The sequence below is a fragment of the Leucoraja erinacea genome, chromosome 18, assembly GCF_028641065.1.
Source record: "Leucoraja erinacea ecotype New England chromosome 18, Leri_hhj_1, whole genome shotgun sequence".
Classification (NCBI taxonomy): Eukaryota; Metazoa; Chordata; class Chondrichthyes; order Rajiformes; family Rajidae; genus Leucoraja; species Leucoraja erinaceus.
In genome coordinates this window covers 3,309,066-3,319,021 of record NC_073394.1, presented here as the reverse complement: position 1 = coordinate 3,319,021, position 9,956 = coordinate 3,309,066, and positions in this window count along the sequence as shown.

Below are 9,956 nucleotides of genomic sequence, written 5' to 3'. Positions count from 1 at the left end.
GGCGTGAAAGGCAGGGATGGGCGGCTAGTGGTGCGGCGGTTAGGACAGAGGGTGAGGGTTTAGTAGTTCGGGTTAGAGGGGAAAGGGTGAGTGGCGATCAGAGGGAGGGGTTAGAACAACATCGGAGGGCTAAGAGCAGTGTATCGTGGTTCGCTCTTAGAAGAGGGGTTCTGGAGGGGTAGGAGGTTGGATGCTGGAACGTGGAGGGGGGGGTGAGAGGAGAGGGGCAGTGTGGAAGGAGAGGCCCATCAGGGACAGGGTGGTTGGGGTTGGTGCTGAGGTGACCGATGGCCAGCATGAGCTGAGTGGGCCACAAAGGGCCTGCGGAAGTAAAAACTGAAACTTAACTGCCTTTGGTTGAAGGTCGACGGGGGGAAAATGTTGCTTTAAGTGAAACATTGATGAGTGTGTTTGTGTGTCCGAATCCATTTTCCCTCTTGTTGTAGGTCACATTAGGAAGAGTCCCCACAAACCTTTGGAGCAAAGTCGTGTCCTTGTATTTGGAGCCCATGAACATGTGACGAACGAGTTTTCATGGACAGGAATATCACTCGCCTCCTGCCCCCATCTGGCTGTTTGCCTGATGTGGCTGTCCACAATGTAAATAACCCGACGTGCTCCTATGTAATTGTGACACACATTCTCACTTGTCATCCTCGGGTGCCACAGGTCCATGAGTGTCCGAGACATTGTTATTCCCACTTGGTCACCATTTTGAAACATGACAACACATAGAAACTAGGTGTAGGAAGAGGCCCCAACATTTGTGCACCTTCGAGCACGCACCGCCATGGATCATTGGATCATGGCAATATCGTCTAGGCGGACAGCATCCCGAATAGCCAGTTGCCTGCCTCCATTCACCCCACATAGGGCTGACCGTTGACTCCCACGCCGCCTGCCTAGCATAGCCCGTAGAGCGTCTCTATCTAAGCTCTCTCTATCTCAACGTCTCTTAAATCCACCATGACTTGACCCCACTGCTGCCCTCTGTGGCAGGGAATTCCATAAAGGACAGACATTCTTGCTATTGAGGGAGTGCAGCGTAGGTTCACAAGGTTAATTCCCGGGATGGCTGGACTGTCATAACAATTCCGGAGAGAATGGAGCGGCTGGGCTTGTATACTCTGGAGTTTAGAAGGAGGAGAGGTTATTCGCTATGTACCCTAACGAGACATCTGATTTATTAGGGGTTTGGACATAGCTAGAGGCAGGAAACATGTCGTCCCCAGGAATGTTGGGGGTCCAAACCAGGGCCCACAGTTTAAGAATAAGGGGTCTAGCCATTTAGAACGGAGACACCCCCCGAGGAAACACATGTTTCTCACAGAGAATGGGTGAGTTTGTGGAATTCTCTGCCTCAAGGGGCGGTTGAGGCAGGTTCTCTGGATGCATTCAAGAGAGAGCTAGATAGGGCTCTTATAAATAGCGGAGTCAGGGGATATGGGGAGAAGGCAGGAACGGGGTACTGATTGGGGATGATCAGCCATGATCACATTGAATGGTGGTGCTGGCTCGAAGGGCCGAATGGCCTACTACTGCACCTATTGTCTATTGTGTGCAGTGCGCAGTCTAATTTTTTTCTGCAACGCTCGTACATGCACGAGTCGCCATATTTTGGTGCCGTTCCCAGAAAATCCAAAGTCCAGTCCATGCACTCGATATCTTGGAGTGGCTCCAGATCCAGGCGAGACCCAGGCTGCCGTTGGGCCTCCTCCGTCTAGCTCGGCCCACCAACCCACGCCCCTCTCCCCTTCTCGACTGCCTCTGTGTCCCGGGAGCACCTGCAGCCAGCCTCGAGGGCCCTGGAGGCAACACCCTTGACTCCTGAACTGAGCAGCCCAGCTGTGTTGGAGACCGCAAATAGAGAAAGTCTCCCAAACGAAAATGGAACTTGGTTACATTTAGGATGGAACTGCAGATGCTGGTTTAAAACGAAAATAGGCACAAAAAGCTGGAGTAACTCACAAATTATACTACATTCAACCCATTGAGTCTACTCCACCATTGAATCATTGCTGATCTCTGCCTCCTAATCCAATTTTCCTGCCTTCTCCCCATATCCCTTGACACCCATTCTAATTCGGTATATGTCTATCTCTGCCTTAAATATATCCACTGACTTGGCCTCCACAGCCCTCTGTGACAATGAGTTCCACAGATTAACTACCCTCTGACTAAAGAAGTTCCTCCTTACCTCCTTTCTAAAAGAGTGCCCTTTAATTCTGAGGCTGTGACCTCTGGTCCTAGACTCTCCCACCAGTGGAAACATCCTCTCCACATCCACTCTATCTAGGGGGGACATCAGGATAAAGTGGATGTGGTCTCAACCTCCTGAACTCCAGGCCTTCTAAACTGTAGCAAGTAAGTTCTGGAATCAATCTCGTAAACCTCCTCTGCACCCTCTCCAGAGCCAGCACATCCATCCTCAGATATGGGGCCCAGATTTGCTCACAGTACTACAAATACGGCTTTACCAGCAAGTCAGGCAGCATCTCTGGAGAAAAGGAATAGGTGACGTTTCGGATTGAGACCCTTCTCCAGATACGAAACGTCACCTATTCATTTTCTCCACTGATGCTGCCTAACCCTCTGAGTTACTCCAGCTTTTTGGGTCTATCGTGGAATTTGGTTATTCTGCTTTTAAAAGAAAACTGCCCTGATCTGGTAGAGAACTGTGTGGAGTCCAAGACAGCGGATATATTTAAAGGCATAGATAGATAGATAGATAGATAGATAGATAGATAGATAGATAGATAGATAGATAATCAGTACGGGTGTCTGGGGTTATGGGGAGTAGGCAGGAGAATGCGGTTAGGAGGGAAAGATAAATCAGCCATGATTGAATAGACTTGCTGGGCCGAATGGCCTAATTCTGCTCCTATCACTGATGTGCTTAAGAAACCTGGTTAGTTTAAGCTTTTTTCCAACTGCACAAACTTTTTGGTAACTTATAGGCACACTTGAAATGGTGTTGGTGCGTTTTAAGGACGTTGACTCATTTCCTGGGGTGCTTCAGTATTTTTCTGTAGACTCGTCCTATACAAGTTCCAGTGCCGGTGTGGTTCTGATATTGAACCCAGACGCTGCCAAGGCAACTTTCTACATCAAAGCTGGCGAGGAAGAGGTGTTGGCGACTCTGTTTGCTTTGCCCTACACAGCTCAAGGTAACTCAACTCTGTTACAGCTCTCTTGCCTTCATTTAATACGCATAATAGAAGATGTTTGTATCATGTACAGAAAGTAATAACTTGCATTTGGCAAAAGAACGAAGGGGTCTCTGAGTTAAACGCACAAAATCGCGAATCGCGATGAAAGTTAACAAGTCGTCTGTTTCCGAACAAACGTTTAGTTTATTATGTGCAGGAAATAACTGTGCGGAGATCGTTGGTCAGTACAGACTCAGTGGGCCGAAGGGCCTGTATCCATACTGTATCTCTAAACTAAAGTAAAGTAAATATCAGGGGATATTTACTTGAGTGTGATTGAATCCACTGCGGTACTAACCCTCACTCTGATACTGGAGGAGGCCCAGGGCTGAAAGGTCAGTGTGGGAATGGGAGGGGGAGTTGAAGTGCTGAGCAACCGGGAGATCAGGTAGGTTTAGGCAGACTGAGCGGAGGTGTTCAGCGAAACGATCGCCGAGCCTACGCTTGGTCTCGCCGATGTACAGGAGTCCACACCTGGAACAGCGGATCTACTACAGTAGATGAGGTTGGAGGAGGTGCAGGTGAACCTCTGCCTCACCTGGAAAGACTGTCTGGGTCCTTGGATGGAGTCGAGGGGGGAGGTTTCAGGGACAGGTGTGTTGCCATCTCTCCTGCTTGCCAGGAGAAAAGTACCTGGGGAGGGGGTGTTTTGGGTGGGAAGGGATGAGTTACCATGGAGTTGCGGATGGAACGGTCCCCTCTGCCGAATCAGAAAGGGGTGGGAGATGGGAAGATGTTGGCCAGTAGTGGGGTCCCATTGAGTGGCGAACACACAGTGGCGAAATGAATTACAGAATGGGATCATACCCGTACGAGCGAAGACGTGCGGGAAAAATAGCCGGGCGTATAGAACGGGGGGATGAAATAGCCCGGTTCGGAAAGACTTTGTGAACCACACACATCCGTATAGGTGTATACAGTGCACGATGTATGATGCGGGTGGCTAATGAACAACAGCGGCAGTTAATTCTGCGGCTGAGTGCCGGGGAAGCAAAGGGTAAAGAAGCGATTGCCAAGCCTGGCTCTTGGGTCACTCCCACCCATATGGAACAAGTTGGGGGCTCCTCTATAAAGAGAATAGCTGTTTGACTGAATGATTGCGTTCTTTCCTCCATGCTCTCATAATCCATACCAGGTGCCTGCACCTCGAGTTATCTTGGACATGACCCTAACTTGCACCTTGACTACATGTGTATGAAACTGTGTAAGACGATACAACACACAGGGCTGAGACCTGCGTGCACCAGATCATAGAGTAAGTCAGTCGGAGGCGACTGGCGTGGTTAGTGTAGCAGAGTCACTCTGTGTGTGGAGTATTAATTATATGTCATCAAATGTACCCAGCTCTGACACATGAAATTGCTTCCGTAGCATGTGGTCTGGGTGAAAAGCCAAGCAAAAACAGATACATGGGGGGCAACAACCTACGTACAAGAACAGGAGGATTAAACTAGTCTCCAGTGTGTCACTAGTTCCTTGGAAGGTGGAATCTCTGTATAGGGGATAGGAGTGGGAATGAGACAAGCTTTTGAAAGTATGCTAAAAACTTATATCTACTACACAGTGCATGTAGATTCTAGAAGCTGGGATTTAATTGGGGGGGGGTAAAGGTGTTATTGTACAAGGCATGTGTGGGAGACCAAATCTGAGTATGGTGTAGTCAGCCGTATCATTTTATAGTGGTCGCCGTTCTGCGTGTGATAATAGAGCCTCAGCCAAAAAAAAAAAAAAATGTCAACCAAATAGAGAGAACTACAAGAGGAGTATTTACACAATGTTTGCTGGTCTTGCAACAACTAAGTTACAGAGATGGTTGATAAGATAGTATATACGTGACTTTAGGTCGTGTGATTCTGCTGTAGCGTGAGAAGGGGGTAATGTAGGGCCATATGGCAACAGAGTCTTTAAAATGCGTGAGAGATGCAGACAGAGTTGATGTGGACACCTGTTTTTTACTTGTGTTATATATATTTCACACTAGTGGTTATACAGACGACTCATGGTTACGTAACGGGCTGCTGCAGCGCGGGAGAATCGAAGATTCAAACATTACCACTATAATGACGAGCGAGCCAAGGCGCTCCACGCATCCGCAGAGTATAGCCTTTTAGGCTGTAACAATGAGGGGAGAACTTCTTTTATATATGAGTCTGGGTGTGCATAGCTATAAGGCACACCGTGGAATGCATCTCCAGTGGGAGTGGTGGAGGCAGGTTCGTTGGTATAATTTAAAAATAAATTGGATAGGCAGATGGATGAGAAGGGAATGGAGGGTTATGGTATGAGTGCAGGCAGGTGGGACTAAGGGAAAAAAAGTTGTTCAGCACGGACTTGTAGGGCCGAGATGGCCTGTTTCCGTGCTATATATATACAATAAATACACAGATAAAGTGCAATAGGCTGTTATTGTTCAGAGTTTGTTTGATGTCGTGTTTAATAGCCTGATGGCTGTGGGGAAGAAGCTGTTCCTGAACCTGGATGTTGCAGATTTCAGGCTCCAGTACCTTCTTCCTGATGGCACAGAGAGATGAGTGTGTGCCGGATGGGTGTGGGGTCCTTGATGATGCACATGGCTGCCTTTTTTGAGGCCGCGACTGCGATAGCTCCCTCCGACGGTGGTGAGGTCATAGCCGATGCTAAAAACAAGACTGGGCAGTGGTCACACTGCTGTAACACACACACGGGGGCTGCAGTCCGCCTATCTATATCCGTAACTGATTCCCGGTTCGGTGTGTGGAGAAGCGCGTGGGGGGAAGGAGGGGGGGTGGTATGCTGATGTCGCGCCGCCACGGAACAGTGAAGACCACAGTGCGATCGACCTCTGGTCGGTGTGTGCGATCCTGCATCCCGAGAGACGTGGCCATGTACAAAAAAAATACACGGGGGAGAACTTACAAACCTGGTATGGAGCATCACAACGCGGTTGTGTGCGGGATACGAACCCGGTGTGTGGGATGGCGGTGAAGAGCTGCAAGGCGCAAACATAAAATAATAGAGGGGGAACAGCAAGAAGGAGAACACGAGGAGGACCGTAGACAGGAGAACACATAGAGTGAGAATTCACACTACAACACACTCATATAGAACATACTATGTTAAATGAAACCATACATGACTGTCTATACAGTGGGGACATATAGTGACTTTGTGTGTTAGAGGACCTTTCCCCCCGCCTGTGATGTTGGGACGTACTTGCACACCGGTGGAGGTGACAAGGTGAGATTTGGGTGGAATACTTGTCTTGTCTATGCTCGTCTAGCTTTCTGGGGTAAGCTTTCTACTTTCTATCTTCTTCTCGCGTTTTCGGGGGATACTTTCTCAACTTACTTTCTAACAGAGAAGAGATCACAGAATAACAAGCATCTGTACAGAAATGGGATGAGCAAAATGTCATCTGTACAAAGCAAATGGCAAACTGATTGAAGGTAATGAGGTGTATAGGTTAACATGGAATGATACAAGCCAATGGCGTGGGGGGCATTTCTGTGAGCATATACAATACTAATAACACAATACATGAAAGTTGTCCCTCCGTTAGAACAGATATTTCAACACACATATACACTGTGTGGGCGGTCTAACATACCCCACAACGTGGTAGTAAGGACCGCAGTTGTTTGGTTTACCATCTACAGGTAACACAAACAGTGTGGAGTAACTCAGCGGGCCAAAAAAAAAAAAAAAAAAAGGCAGTCTCAGTATGCGCGTCTCGTTCGCGACCCCTAACTACAGATGTACATTACGACTTGGCTGAAATTGGTAAAATAGAGTTCCATTAAGAGACATAAAAGTTAAGACAAAAACTGCGAGTGCTATGAAACCAACCCGGATGAGGCACGCATCTATGAGGAGAGGGAAATAGGTGGGAGGTGGGTGTCGTGTGTGAGACACACGGTGGGGTGACTTTCAGGAACACTAGATTCCAGAAGACCGCGTCGGGCAACCCGAATCCACGGGTACACCGGTGGTTCCTTCGCTCCTAAGTGTGTGTGCGGAACGCAAGCACACGGGGGTCAAACCCCGCGTGAGACTGGGTGGGTCCAGCTTTTTTAAATACTGTACCTTCGATTTTTCCAGCTCGTGCAGGTCTTCGTTCGCACCAGACACACAAGACACCAGACACTCCAGGCGCGCTGTGGCCAAACGGGGCTTGGTGGGGGAGGTGTCTCGCACACACACGCAATACTGATCGTAATAACTGCAAGGCAAGACCGATAAAAAGTGCTGAGTACATCATTGGTCAGGCGCAGCAAAAAAGCTGTAGGTCAGCTGGGCGGAAATCAGGTGAGTCCGTGTGTTCCAGATGAAGACTCGGGGGTGGAAGATTGCAACCTTCACTTGGTCCCCCCTGTTTCGACTAATGCAATCAACTCGCCGTGCACAAACGGAAGATCAAATAGAACAAGTTGTCCACCAACTTTAGGCTGTAACAACGCCACACGAATATAAGAAGAAGAACTCCGACTTTCGACGTCCTCTTACCCAAGTTCTCCACTCAGATGCTGCTTGGATCCACTGAGTTACTCACAGCAGCCTCTGTTTTTTTTTGTTGTCAAAAAAAACCCTGGTAGTTCTGTAATGAAGCCAATATACTTGGAGTATTACCGACTAGGTGCAATGTCCAGTATTATTAAAAAAACAAGGAAAGAGTTACAGATCAGGCCACATGGTGGGCGCAGCAGTAGAGTTGCTTCGCCTTACAGCACTAGAGACCCCCCGTTTCGGTTCTGACCTTGGATTGCTGTCTGTACAGAGTTTGCACGTTCTGCCTGTGACTGGCGTGGGGTTTCTCCGGTTGCTCTGGTTTCCTCCCCATCTCCAAAACCCTGCAGGTTCTCAGTTAATTCGGCTTCTGTACATTGTAAATTTTCCCTAGTGTGTAAGTCAGTTGCTAGTGTAACGGGGTGATCATTGTCCGGGCGCGGACGTTGGGGGTGGGCCGAAGGGCCTTTCTCAATGCTGTATCTCTAAAGTCTAAGGACTTTTGCATTTGGTGTCACTGACTGATGCACGTTATGCTATCTGGGGATATTATCTATGCTGGTTCAATGACACTGCTTCCTTCCACGATCAGTAACACGTACAGGGATAGTGTAGAAGGAAACTGCAATATGGCTGGTTTCCCTGAAGATGGACAACAAAATGCTGGAGTCCCAGGTAGCAGGAAGTTCTCTTGTAGAGAGGAATGGTTTACGTTTCAGATCACGCCCCTTCCTTTAGACACGGATAGGACTGGTTTAGAACGGATATTGTCCCAAACTCGGGCAAGAGGAACAGAGTAGATGTGGCATGATGTCAGTGTGGGCAAGTTGGGGCCAAATGGCATTTTCCACTGTATGATTCCATGACTCTATTTTAGAATTACACCTTTCATAACGTTTAATGAGGACATTTTGTATTTCTCCCAATACAATTATGGTCGCATTGACAATATGTGTGTGATCTTCGCAATCTGACATCCTTTTAGACTAAGTTTATGTTTTTCTTTCCGTTGTAGATCACCACAATACAATCATCTCAGACGACCAGGCTCTATGGAACCGGTCGTTATGTTGGCATTGGAGTGATCTACAATGTAATTGTTTTAGAGACCCTTTTTGTTAAAGCACGGCCTGCAGCTTTATGCTCCTTGGTCCCTCCTACACCCTGTGACTTGTCCACCAAGGATATGAATGCAAGCAGTCATTTATGTTACAACCAGTTTCCTCCAACAATAACTTCAATCACTTTCTGACACTAAAATTATGTCCAATTTGTACGACGAGAACCGTAATTGAAACTGAGACTTGGTGTCGAAGATTTGGTGACAGGTACGTCTGTCCCATCCAGCTTAAAGACATGGGAGCAGAAATTAGGTCATTCATCCTCGTCGAGTCTGCTTCCATCAGTAACGCATGACTGTGTGCTTCCCCCAGGCGGGCCACGGTTGGTGCAGTCGGTAGCGTTGCGTGGCCTCATCGCGCCAGAGACCCATTTTCGATCCTAGCCTACGTGTGCTGTCTGTGCGGCGGACGTTTGTACGTCCCTCCCCGCGACCTGGGTGGGTTTCTGGCCGAGATCTCGGTTTCCTCCCACGCTCCAAAAGACATAACCGCTTTGTATGTTAATTGGATTGGTAAAATTGTAATTTTTTTTTACCAGAGTCATGTACAGGTAGTGTTAAAGATGTGTCAGGAATCGCTGGTTCAGTGCAGACTCGGTGGGCCCGAAAGGCCTTTTGGAGGCCTATCTCTAAACACAAAACTAACTTCAGTGCAAAAAATAGTGTTTTTAAGCATAAAATCAGACTGTTTGTATTTCTTTCTGCCTGGGTTTCCACACAGAGTGGATTGTGGAATTTTCCGCCTCAGAGAGCGGTGGAGGCCGGTGTTCTCTGGATGCTTTTAATAGAGAACTCGATCGGGCCTTCTTAAATACTGGAGTCCTGGATATGGGAGAAGGCATGAATGGTGTACTGATTGGTATGATCAGCCATGATGCACATGAAATGGCGTGCTGGCTTCGAAGGCCGAGGGCCTACTCCTCACCTATTGCCTATTTTTCTTGGAGCATATTCTAGCTGTTCTACATGCTGACCCCTTCATTAATTTGTCTAAGTAGAGCGTACCTTAGAAGGCCTGTTTCCACGCTGTTCTATCCGACTTCATGATAAGAAGGATCCCTCCCAAATACATCCTCAATCCATGTGCGGATCCAAGTGCTGGAGACTATCACGGGATACAATGCAAAACATGCACATAAAACAAC